General features: G+C 34.9%; 1 long non-coding RNA gene across 2 annotated transcripts in view; it reads left to right on the forward strand.

Moving 5' to 3' along the window:
- The first annotated feature begins 740 nt into the window (after positions 1-740).
- Positions 741-13,685, forward strand: part of LOC140612279 (uncharacterized) — a 96,928-nt gene continuing 83,983 nt past the window's right edge. The window contains exon 1 of one of the 2 annotated variants that reach the window (XR_012013560.1): positions 741-821. This is a non-coding gene — a long non-coding RNA (uncharacterized lncRNA). The remainder of the gene's footprint in view (positions 822-13,685) is intronic. The other variant, XR_012013558.1, reaches the window with a different exon arrangement.

Genomic DNA, 13,685 nt, shown 5'->3' on the forward strand with positions numbered 1-13,685 from the left:
TTTTTTAAGTTTTGTAAGTGTTGATGAAATTCCTTTAATACTAATACGTATATGGATAATGATAGAGACACATTTATATACATATAACAGACATATGTACACTGATTTTCTTTTTCATTTCAGCAATATATTTTGAAAAGCAAATAACAGTAGGTTTCATGGTAGCGGTAGTTCTATAATTTCTGCAGTGTTTGAATTTATTAACCATAGCATAAAATTCATTAAATTAAAAACTGATTTTCTAACATATTTTACTGATAGAGAAAAACTAGCTGTTTTTCTTTTCTATCTTTTTCATAGATTCTTCCGTATTTGTGAGGAATAGAAAAGTGTATGTGTAGTATAACCTGCAATTAAAGATATGTGAATGCCTATCACCTCTTACACTCTCTCAGGTAATACATATTCAGAGTTGCATGTAGAGTGTTTAGGGGCTCCAGGATCCTTTTGAATGCTTTGAGCCTTCTGATCACTGGAAATTAGTCATTAATAGCTCAGTTGTCCTCTAACAAGTATTTTTAAAAAGCTGAGAATAAACAGAAATCTCAATGGAAACAATGATTGTTTCCAACATTTAGGGAACCTGACATCTTTGAATTGTGGCCATTACTGATTATTAAAACCCTTTTTGTCTAGTTCTCCTGCTGTGCGTGGCATCTTACTGTGAAAAGCAGGTCCAGTGTGGCACAGCTGGAAACCACACATAACAGGATTCCAGAACCCAAAGCCTCAGAATTTAGAAAACTTTTGTTCCACAGAATTTAAAGTGCAGTGGTGAGTCTGGTTGTGTAGGTAAATTCTCTCACTGATTGGAGTTGAAGGTATGTTAACTATTTCAGGACATGAGTCATTTTTCTTAACAGGAAAATGCAGGCTATGCTAAGATCTCAGGTCTCAGACTGTACCTTATGTCTTCAAGTTTCTGAATTTATAGGTCCTTTTGTGATTGTTAACAGAAAATATTTCTTACTTTGTCTTATTTGAAAACCATAAATATTGAGTTCCTGTCTCTTCACTATTTGGTTTCCTCTAGAATAAGATAGTAAAAGCAGGCTCATTATTTATTTGGGGTCTTTAATATATTCAGAACTTACTGTAAGTATCTGATGTGGTATAAGTATGAAGGGAGTTAAAAATACATTGGGCCATACTGAAAATATTTGTCAGTGCGTGGAAAGAATATGTAAAATGCCAAGGTTATTGCTGTGCCTCTTCTATTTTGGAAATGATTATGTTAAAATAATGAAATTTATAATTTATTTTAAAATTTTTGAAGTCATGAATTTTTTTTTTCAGGGGATATGGGGTGCAAACTAGTAAAACTTAAACCTTAGGAAAAAATTTGACCCACTTTTTACAAACTAAGACACTAGATACTAGATCTAATCCCCCTGAGGCTATAAAAAAGAACATACCTAAACCAATTAATGCTAAAACCTATGCTAATTAAATGAACAATCAATCTCATGCAACATGGACAGAGAATTGTGAAGATGTGGGATACAGAAATGGACAAAAACATAAATAACTCCTGATCATTAAATTATTATTAGGAAATAATAAAATGTTTGAGAACGCTCAATAGCTTTACATAGCATACTGCTACTAACAATAACGATTTTATCTAATGCTCTTAAGCACATATTTTGTGTTGGGCACAATGTTTTAAATATTTTAGGAAAAAATTTACATAAAACCCAGTGAGAAAGACACTATTTCTGTCTCCATTATACAAAGATAAAGTGAAGCACGAGAGAGTAGGTGATTTGCACTTTGTTTCACAGTTGGAAAATGGCAAGAGCTTCAGGGACGTACGAGTGGGAAACATTTATAAGCTGCAGAGGCTAGTTGGGAAGCCATTTTTGTTACTGAATCTATTGCTGCACTAAATTTAGAAGTCACTATTTGTCCCATCTTAGCTTAAAAGCCTAGTCCTGTTGGCCATCCCTTGCTTTTTAATATAAAATTAGCTTTTTAAAAAAAAATTTACCTTGGGCAAGATAGGTTTGTTTTGTTTTGTTTTACATTAAAGGGAAGATTGTTCAGCTTCCATGGAAGGTCAGAGAAAAGACAGCATCTATTGTTTGTTTCTAAACTATGGTTAAAACCATGGAACTTCAGCTTTTAAGGAAGTATATTGGGTTTGCTAAGTGAGGTTCCTTTGGAGACTTGATTGTTTTGAATTATATGGGATCCCATCATGGCTTTTTTCTGTCTGTCTCCCTTTCCCTCTCTCTGGCCATCTCTCAGTTTCTCTCCACATATATACATACACACACACATACACACACATGAGGTTAATTTCATCTGAATCTTTTACAATTCTGCTTATCTCTAAAGAATGGAGTGAAAACATGGTGCAAACCATGACCAAATCTGAATAGAATATTCTAACTAGTGATTGGGGTATTTCTCGGTTAAGGTACAGAATACACCAGGGATCAATCTATACACCAAGGAGCAGCTGTCAGCAACTTTTAAATAGAAAATAGAAGACTGATGGATCATATTTGGTTCTTGTTTGTAGTCTTAGTTTCTGTTATTGAAACTGGTCATGCACACTTGTTTTGCCTACCTAATTAGAAGGGTATAAAATACTTTTCTGAGGATGACACTTATTTTTTTATTGAGATCAATGTATCTCACTCAGATCTTGTTGGTTTGTGGACTGAAGATGTAGTGCTTCCCGTGGGATGGAGGCAAGACTCTGAAAACTATTGGGCGGTATGAGACTTCTCCAATGTTTTCTTGTGGTTTCTTCAATTGTATTTTTTAACTTTTAAATTTTGGCAAGGATGTGGAGAAAAGGGAACCCCTGTGTACTGTTGATGGTAATGTGCATGGTATAGCCACTATGGAAAACAGTAGAGGTTCTCCAAAACAGTAAAAAAAAAAAAAAAAAAAAAAAAAAAAATAGAACTGTCATATCATTCATCAATCCCACTCCTGCGTATTACCTGAAGGAAATGAAATCACAATCTCTAAGAGATATCATCTGCACTCTGTGTTCATTGCAGCATTTTTTCTCAATAACCAAGGCATGGAAATGACTACGTATCCATTGACAGATATATGGATAAAGAAAATGAAGTATATACACACGGTGGAATATTATTCAGCCATAAAAAGGGAAATCTGCCATTTGTGACAATATGGATGGACGTTAAGGCCATCATGTTAAATAAGTCAGAGAAAGACAGATACTCTATGATCTTATATGTGAAATCTAAAAACAAAACTCAGAAACAGAGACTAGAATCATGGTTGTCTGGGGACTGAGGGAAATGGGGACTTGTTGGTCAAAGAATACGAACTTGAAGTTATAAGATGGTTAAGTTCTGGGCATATAATGTACAGCATGGTGATTACCTTTAATAATACTGTATTATATTCTTGAAAGATAATCTTAAATGTTATCACCACATAAAATATTATGTGAGGTGATAGATGTGTCAACTAACTTTATTGTGTTAAATTTTTCACGATACATACGTGAAATCATCATGTTGTACATCATGAACTTACACAATGTTATGTGTCAATTTTATCTCAACAAACCTTGGGGGAAAGTTTTAGGAGTTTTTTAAAAGACCAGAATTGGCATAATTAACACAACTATGATATATAAAGATATGCATATATATGCATATATACACATGCTCATATGTATACATAGTCACAAACATATCTGCTTCATTTTATTATATAATTAGTGAGATATTAAATTCAATATTGAAAAAACGGTGCAACACAAGCAAAATGTGATTCTGCCCTGAGATACTCAAACTTTTTTTTTTTTTTTTTTTTAGTATTTTAAAGTAAACTGATAATTATGATATCATGTGATTAGTTTTTTTGGTGACTCAAAAAAAAAAAGTCCACATATTTAGAATAGGGTTATAAAGAAAAATAAATATGATTTGGTCACATAATAATTGAATATAATAAAATGATCCTTCATAACTTACCATCAGATGGTTGAACCAAGGTTTGTTTTTATGCTGTGTTTTCACCCCAGCGGTTTGCAAGTTCTGAGTCCAACCACTTGCTGTGCCTAATCTCACTGTACATTAGGCTTCAACCATTTCCTTCTACAATAATGATCCTCAAAGCCATTTCTCTCATCTTAATCTCTTTTGAAGCTCCATAGTGAAAATTTTCAGATATTGACTGATTTAAGCCAATTGGTCACAACTATTTAAACTAGGGGAGGGTCCCAACAACCCTACTGTCAGGTTACAGTAAAAGTTATTTCCAGACCAACACATAGAGAAATATTATCAAGCAAGTACAAAGTAGTTCATATGATCCATTGTCTATCCTAGAAGTTTTGATTCTCTAGCATTTAAGATGATCTGACTCCTCCTTCCAGTGAAAAGGTCCTTGTAGGCAGGTGTTTTTCAACATATTTGTGGTAAGAGAGCATTCTGTTTGTATTTCTAATTTATCCCAGACAAATGCTCTTGCAAAATATATCAGTGTTTTTACAGGGTAAAAATATATACTATTGATTTGTAACAATGAGTGTCCTTTTATTCAGACAACTACTGGTCTAATTCAAGGATTTACTTTCATCAATGAAAACACATTTCTAAGATTTATTATTCAAATACCAAACCAGCCACTCACTGAAAGAGAGAGAAGATGCTGAAGCATCTGTAGTAGCCTCTAGGACAGCTCTTTCTGTTGAAAAATATTTGACTATCCCTGAAGAATGAATCATAAGTCATGATCAATGACTAGCCTAGCTTGTTAGCCAAAACATAATACTATCTAACATGAACTGTTTAGAAGTAAATTGTAGTTACCATCATCCATGGTCTAATACCTGAAACTTAGTCTTATACTCAATTCTTCATATCTTATAAATTTTGTCCTCTTTCTGTATTTTGTGTATATAGCTCTAAGCTCATGTATAGTATTATTGACTAGTCATGTATTGACTATACTCTCCTCTGTTGCCTGTCCTTGACCTGTTTATTCCATTTTGAAAACACAGAATGAGGTGAAAATAAAGCAAGCTGACCTTAGCTTCTAAGTATGTATTTGGTCCTCATACCTAAATCTCTAAAAATATTCTTGGGTTGAGTCTCCAGTAAACAGATGTAGATTTCTAGCTCAGAAATGAATTAAACCATGTTCTGAGTTGATCAGAATTTTGGTTTGTTTGTTGATTCCTGCCCCCCCACCCAACTTGCACCAAGTCAATTGGTTCTTTTTTTTTTTATCTACTTCTTGACTTTTTTTTTAAATTTATTTTTTATTGGTGTTCAATTTACCAACATACAGAATGACCCCCAGTGCCCATCACCCATTCACTCCCACCCCCCGCCCTCCTCCCCTTCTACCACCCTTAGTTCATTTCCCAGAGTTAGCAGTCTTTATGTTCTGTCTCCCTTTCTGATATTTCCCACACATTTCTTCTCCCTTCCCTTATATTCGCTTTCACTATTATTTATATTCCCCAAATGAATGAGAACATATAATGTTTGTCCTTCTCCGACTGACTTACTTCACTCAGCATAATACCCTCCAGTTCCATCCACGTTGAAGCAAATGGTGGGTATTGGTCATTTCTAATGGCTGAGTAATATTCCATTGTATACATAAACCACATCTTCTTTATCCACTCATCTTTCGATGGACACCGAGGCTCCTTCCACAGCTTGGTTATCGTGGCCATTGCTGCTAGAAACATCGGGGTGCAGGTGTCCCTGCGTTTCATTGCATCTGTATCTTTGGGGTAAATCCCCAACAGTGCAATTGCTGGGTTGTAGGGCAGGTCTATTTTTAACTCTTTGAGGAACCTCCACACAATTTTCCAGAGTGGCTGCACCAGTTCACATTCCCACCAACAGTGTAAGAGGGTCCCCTTTTCTCCGCATCCTCTCCAACATTTGTGGTTTCCTGCCTTGTTAATTTTCCCCATTCTCACTGGTGTGAGGTGGGATCTCATTGTGGTTTTGATTTGTATTTCCCTGATGGCAAGTGATGCGGAGCATTTTCTCATGTGCATGTTGGCCATGTCTATGTCTTCCTCTGTGAGATTTCTCTTCATGTCTTTTGCCCATTTCATGATTGGATTGTTTGTTTCTTTGGTGTTGAGTTTAATAAGTTCTTTATAGATCTTGGAATCTGGCCCTTTATCTGATATGTCATTTGCAAATATCTTCTCCCATTCTGTAGGTTGTCAATTGGTTCTTAATGGGATTTTGATTACTCTCACTATGCCAAATGGCTATAGGTGTTAAAAAAGCTCAAGATTCAATTGCTATTTCTGTCCGGGCTGTCCAATGAAAATGCTAGTGAATATGGAGAGATATTTAGGGGAGAATTCATCTGTGTGTTAGAGATCGGACATCTCTACCTTCTGATGTCTGTTAATAACTCTAGGTTACTGATAACACTGCACTTCACTTCCCTAATGCAAAAATTATGCTACCTTCTACTCATCTCTGGACATTTGCTAATTTATCTACTGCATGGACTAAAAACCCATGTTAAGTCCTTTCCTGATCTGCTTTCAGACATAAATTGTGTTGTTAAGCTTACCAGTATTTGACATTCTTTCCATCTATATAAACACTACTAGTTTGATTACTATTAAAAATGGTACTTGTCTTGGCTTTTATCTTGTTTAGGGTTTAAACTGAATGTTCAGTGCATTAGTTCCTATTTATTGATTAAAATAGTTAAAAGCTATACGTTTCATTCAGAGTATACCTTTCTGAAGTAGTATATATAAAGATATAAAGTATATATAAAGTAGTATATATAAAGTTAGTATATGTATATAATGAAGTATAAAGACACCATAAGAAATCATGTATTAAATACATATTAAACACTGTATTAAGGTAAGCACATGTATATACTTACAAATAGTCATTAATGTCTAAGTGGTCTCCATTCAATTTATTATTTTTTAAAAGATTTTATTCATGAGTGACACAGAGGGGCAGAGACACAGGCAGAGGGAGAAGCTGTCTCCCTGTGGGGAGCTCTATGCAGAGCTCGATCCCAGGACCCCAGGATCATGACCTGAGCCAAAGGCAGATGCTCAACTACTGAGGTACCCAGATGTCCCAGTCTCCGTTCAATTTAGATGGAGTTAATTTGTGTGTCATTTAGCACTTTTAAAACATTTTCAATGTTTTGGATTATTTGAGGTTGATTTTATTTGACTAGGATGCAATTAAGATTTTTTTCCCAATGTGTTTACTCTTGTATTATGTTTTTCTTTGGGTGTTTATGGAGATTTTATAGATTTTATTTTAAAGAGAGAAAATGCATGAGGCCACATAGGTGGAAGGATGGAGGCAGGGGCAGGGAGGCAGGCAGAAAGAGAATCTCAAGCAGACTGCACCTTGAGCACAGAGCCAGAGGGCAGAGTTCGATCTCAAGACCTTGAGCCTGACTGACTGAGCCACCCAGGCACCGCTGAGACTTTCTTTACATACCAATGTAGAAACAATTTTAGTAAATAGTTCTTGAACATTAGGAAAAAAAAAGATCTCTTTATTTGTAGGTCACAAAACTAAATAAACATAAATACACAAATATATACACAAACATTTAAAATCAGCCTCTGTAATACAGCAGTCCTCAATAGATGGCCCATGGCCACCTGTGGGACCTAACACTCTTCCAAGAAGTTCACAAGGTCAAGATTATTTTCATTATTACCAAATCTCATCAGAAAAGTCCTTAAGCATTAGGAAACTCAAGCTCTGGGTAACAGGTTCAAGTTTTCCCAATTCCAGCTTTCCCCTGAAAAATAAAAATTTGATTTTTGACTATAATACTGTCAGTTATTTTCTCTTTTAGTAACAGGCTCACTTTATTCTCCTTGGAAATCATATTTACAGCTTCAACAAAACATTCTTAATGGACTTTTTTTTTTAAAACCATGTGTGATGGTAAAGATTATATAAACCTCAGCACTTATGACATTTGGTGGTGATATTAACAAATGTAATTTTTGATGGTACTAAAAGTGCTTAATTGTCATCACAAATGTTAATTATGTGATACTTTATATTAACTATTGAAAGAAAATAGCTTACTCTGATTTATGAAACAATAGTAGGCAAATATGAACAAACATTATAAGATATTTAAAATATTATAAAAACTAGTGAATATACAAGTATCATTGTCACAATATATTCTTTAACAAATTTACATGTATATAATGTGCAAATAAATCTGTGATGGAACTAATTTTCTAAACAAAATGCACAGTTCAATGAACAGTTTTGTTTTCCTTTGGGAAAACTCTAGATAGGTTATAGATGAAAATGAAAAGAGTCAATCTATCAAGGATGACATTATAATTATGGCAAATGTCTTAGTAGAAAACATCAATTGATTCTTATACTTAGGATCTATTTTCCCTTTGGTCCAATTTATCAGCTTGGCAAGTGTGAATAACCTTCATGGCTTTTTAGTTTTGTTACCTCTTTAAACAAGAAGAAATTTTATATTTTATTTTTTTGAACAAGACATTTAGCAAATCCATTCCAGGAAGTGAAGAAGGCCACAAATATAAACAAAATAGTATACATTAAAGCTATCTTTCCAAGGGATGTCAAACTTTGAGCCAACTTTCCACAGTAAGACGATGATTAAATAATCAAATCTGTTCACACTTATACCTGGCTCTTCAGGTGAAATACATAAATAGTGATACTCATGTGTTACTTGAATTGCACACTTATTCTCTACTAGATGCCAACGTGGTTAACTTTAGGTGTGGTAATTATATTTACCAAGCATGTGTGTACGTGTAATTGAGCCTCATGTTCTCAAATTTCAAATTCAGATAACTGTGGGTGATCATGTGTGCCACGGACATGTAGATTTGTGTCTTCAGAAAAATTTCTAAAGAGCCTCCCACTGTCCCATAGGCTGGATAACATATAACAAAAATTGAATGGATACACGTGTCTCAGTACTAGATGAAGTAAAATAAACATATTTATTGCATAGCACATGGTAATCCTTACTTAGGGTTGCAAATGGGAGACTCCATGCAAGACTCAAGGAGGGATACAAAATATATATATGGCGCAGTTCATGCTCCCTAAATTTACAACTTAGTTGAGAAAGATCTTGTCTTTGAAACTTCTGTATAACAATGATTAGGTGTCAGTCCAAGTGTTACCAGGAAAAAAACCCAATGAGCATGTGGTGAACATGCTAAAGAAAACCTAGCTCCTAAGAAATGATTCTTAGCTAAGTAATAAACTCAGCTAAGTTCAACAGACTTTTCCAAATGCTACTGTGAGTATTCCTGAAGGTGACTACAGGAGACATTTTATACAGTTGCTTTTAGAAGATTTTATTAAGGCCACCTTTAACAATTTGTCCTACTCAGAAATCTCAAAAAATAGTACTGAGTAGTAACATATTTTTGTCCTTTTAATCAACACCATAGGTATCACTGTATGTGCCAAATTTGTTGATATTTCTTTTTTCCCCTCAAGTTTTTATTTAAATTCCAGCTAACACAGTGTAATATTAGCCTCAGGTGTTGAATTCAGTGATTTGACACCTACATACAACACCCAGTGCTCATGACAAGTACCCTCCTTAATCCCCACACCCATTCAGCTCGTTTCATAAGGTCCTGAAATCTACCATAGGACACACATATTATACTTGCTAACTCTGTGAAAATGACTGCTGCTTATTTTATACACCTTTATATAAATTATAAGACATCCTCTCAAAATGTTTATTAGTTGAGGGAGGTAGAGTAATGCCCTCCCCCCACAAGGTGTCTATGTTCTAAACCCAGGAACTTGTGAATATTACCTTACATGGCAAAAAGGACTTTGCAGATGTGATTAGGGTACTGACCTGGAGATGGAGGAGATAATCTTGGATTATATAGGTGGTCCCAGTTAAATCACTTAAACCCTTAAAGCAGAGAGCATCTTTCCTGATGGATACGTTACAGAGATGAGAGGGGAAAAGGAAGAGAATTTTCAAGCATGAGAGACTTGATCTGCCATTATGAGCTTTGAAAATGTAAAAGGGAATCATCAGCTAAAAAACACGGGCAGTTTCTTAAAGCTGGGAAGTCCCTCAACTAGTAACTAGCAAGGAAAGGAGGATCTCAGTCCTATAACTTCAAGGGACTAGATTCTATAAATGGCCCAAATGAACAGGAAGTGGATCCTCCTCTAGGATCTCTAGAAAGGGACACAGCCCTGCCAAGAACTTGATATTGCTCCATGAGACCCACATCGGATTTTTGACCTGCAGAACTGTAAGATAATAAATTCCCGTTGCTTTAGCCTCTAAGTTTGTTGCAATTTGATACAACAGCAATAGAGCACTACTACCTTTTACTGCCCCGGTACTCCTGAGGGACATGAGCCTGTCTCATCAGTCGTAGTTTGCTATAGAACTGCTGCCATCACTTGTGCAGCTTAATGTTTTTCATCTTTGCCCAGATGTGTGAAAAGCTAACTAAACCATCTCAATTTTTAATGATTAAGTATGAGTTGTCATTTAAAAAGTTGTCATTGTTCTTATATTTCAGCCATGCCTGGTGGCTTACCAAAGTCCCAACCTTGTTCACATTCATTCACACAGTTAAGTGATTGCAGTCAAGATTTACACTACGGTCATTGCCTTTTGATATCTTTGCTCGTACTAGAAAAAAAACATGTGTTCTGAAGATTTGGTGTTTTGTTTTGTTTTGTTTTGTTTTGTTTTGTTTTTCTCTCCCAAAGGTTCTCATGAAGGTTCTGGACTTTGCATTAAAAAGTTTGTCTTGTCAGGTAAAGTCCTTACTTGGTTGAGCACAGTAGAGTCTTAAATAGTACTTTTTATTAAAAGAAAATACAATGAATTTGAATTATAGGCATATCAAAATTCCAGACATAATACTTTACGTGCACAGTTATGCTGATAAGTCTTTGAAGAGACCTTCTCCACTCATAAATGTGGACAATTACAATAATCACTATTGTGAAAACAACCCATTGTTATTGCCATAAATAAGACATGTGAAAAATAGTTTTCTAATTTGTCTAATATTCTAGCAGTATATTTTATTATTTTAATCAGTAATAAAAAGATACAAAAAAGAAACTTATGAAAAAAAAGAAAGTCTATATTTTAAATGAAATATCTGGTCTTAAGAAACAATTTTTAGAACTCTATGTGGCCTGTGTCTTCCTCTTGATTTCAGCTCAGGTCATGTTCTCAGAGTCTTGAGATTAGACCCCACTTTGGGCTCCACTGTCAATGCATTCTACTTGAGATTCTTTCCCCCTTTCTCTGCCTGCACTTGTGTGCACACACTCTCTCAAATAAATAAGACCTTTAAAATACAACAATAAAAGTACAATTTTTCTCCCCATCTGGAAGGTGGTAAAGATCTATCTTTAATTGTAGATAACACGTATAACTAATTTTGTACTATCAGAGGAATTCATTTGTAAGGAGTGTGTTCAATGGCCCCTGCTAATTCTCAATTTTTACACTTTTTAAGTTACATCATGAAAACATAGACCATTAGTATCATGGGTCTTTCTTTGCCATTTTCTATTTCTTAAAAAATGCATTATAAACACATGATGAGAACATGCATGCTTTTTCATTTGGTAGTTTACTGGATTCCAAGAATATACAGTAACATCTGTGATCTATGGTTTGGTTCTTCTGCTTATCTCTTAAGATTGTGCCAACTACTCTTTTCTCTTGTGAATAACATTCCCTGGTATGATTTGGTTGGGATTTAGTATAATTAATTTGAATTTAATAAGTTGACTACTTATTGACATTATGAAATGAGCAAAGTGATGTGGGATGCAGAGTACTGAACAGTATGAGTTTTGAGCATATATGACCTCAAAAAATGTCCAGTGATACTAGCTCTACAGGTGATGGTCATGGTGGTGGTAAATATTTTGGATAGCTAATTGTTTTTTTTCTTTTTAGTAAGAGTTATTGCAAAAGGTATATTCAGTATGTAGAATGCTACTCACGTTTTTGAGAGTGTTTTTATAACCTCTTGATGCTAAGAAAGGCACTATGATGGTCATCATATACCACAAGAAATGATGGCCCTTTTCTTTGCTATTGTTTTTAAATCTACCCTTATGTATCCTTACCTCCAACTTTTTATTTGTATTAGTAACCCAAATACGTTATAATTGCCACAAAAACCAACAAAATGGATTATTTTTCTGTCTTAATGAATCTTCACCATACACAGATCTTGTAGTGATCATAATCCCGCAGGAATGTTTTCCCAAGTCATTTTAAATGCTTTAGGAGTCGAGCATCTAGCTTTCAAATGTCTTTATACAAGTGTATACAGCTCCTGTTTCTGCTTAGGAAAATGCCTTTTTGAATGTATAGATGAGGTTTCCTGTATTTTTCAGTATACGTGCAATAGTCTTGGGATGCCAGGGTGGCCCAGGGGTTGGGTGTCTTCCTTCAGCTCAGGGCGTGATTCAGGGATCCTGGATCAAGTCCCACATCGGGCTCCCAGTGAAGAGCCTGCTTCTCCCTCTGCCTGTCTCTATCTCTCTCTCTGTGTCTGTCTCTCATGAATAAATAAATAAATCTTTTTAAAAAAGTGTAATAGTTTTGTATAATAGAGTCATGTCACTTTCACTTCCATCTTCCCACTAATTGAGAGTTGCTAGGTAAAAATACAGGACAACCAGTCAAATTTAAATTTCAGTTAAACAATGATTTTAGTATATTTCACACAATATTTGGGTATATTCTTTTATTAAAAATGCTTTATCTGAAACTCAAATTTGACTTGGATAAATCATACCCTAATTGCTATTTCTAAGTGAGTGATGGAATACTTTACCTTTCGTTCACTTCAGGATAAAGTGGTTAATTTTGTCACACTGTATAATTAATTTTTTAATAAAATGTTAGAGAAATAATTGAACATTAGGAGATAACATGGCATAATTGTTAGCTTTTTTACTTGACATGCAAGCCATATAATAAACCTATTATGTTCTGCAGGAAGTTTCTAAAATACTTTTAGAACCACCACTACCACTAGTCATCCTGGACTTCATCCCATTTCACTGAGTTTGCGTGTGTGTATGTGTATGTTAGGAGGGTTGTGTCTAAGTTGGGAAGGAACTGAAGAAAGTGCTGGAGTATGGAAAGTATGTCATGCTTGTGGATGATTTTACCAAGTGAAGAACTAGACTCTGAGAAACTATAAATCTCACTAAAAGTTGATCAACATGTCAACAACGTTGAGCAATGGGTCTTGGGGATGAGGGGTGCCAACTCAACTGGATATTAAGTATTCTGTGGGCAAGGGCTCAGATCTGTGAGGCTCTGGATTGTGAGAAAATACTCCTTATTTTGGACATCTGTTTCAAAACTGGGATTTCTTTCCAGTTTGAGGTACAGTTGGCATACCGCACTGTTTTAGTTGAAGCTGTACAGCCTGTGACTTACAAATATGGTGAATGGTTACCACAATAAGTTGAGCTAACAACCATCATCTTATATAGATAAAAAAAAAGAGAAATTAGAAAAAAAGTTCACCTCTAAGATTTTATTACCTGAGAGAATAAGCATAGCATTAAGGCGTAGGATTTAAGCAGATGCCCTCCATCATCTGACTCATATTTTTTGGTCGTTGGACTGTCAAAAATCATGCATCAATTCTATAAAGTTAT

Source organism: Canis lupus, chromosome 2 (assembly GCF_048164855.1).
Source record: "Canis lupus baileyi chromosome 2, mCanLup2.hap1, whole genome shotgun sequence".
NCBI classification, from domain to species: Eukaryota; Metazoa; Chordata; class Mammalia; order Carnivora; family Canidae; genus Canis; species Canis lupus.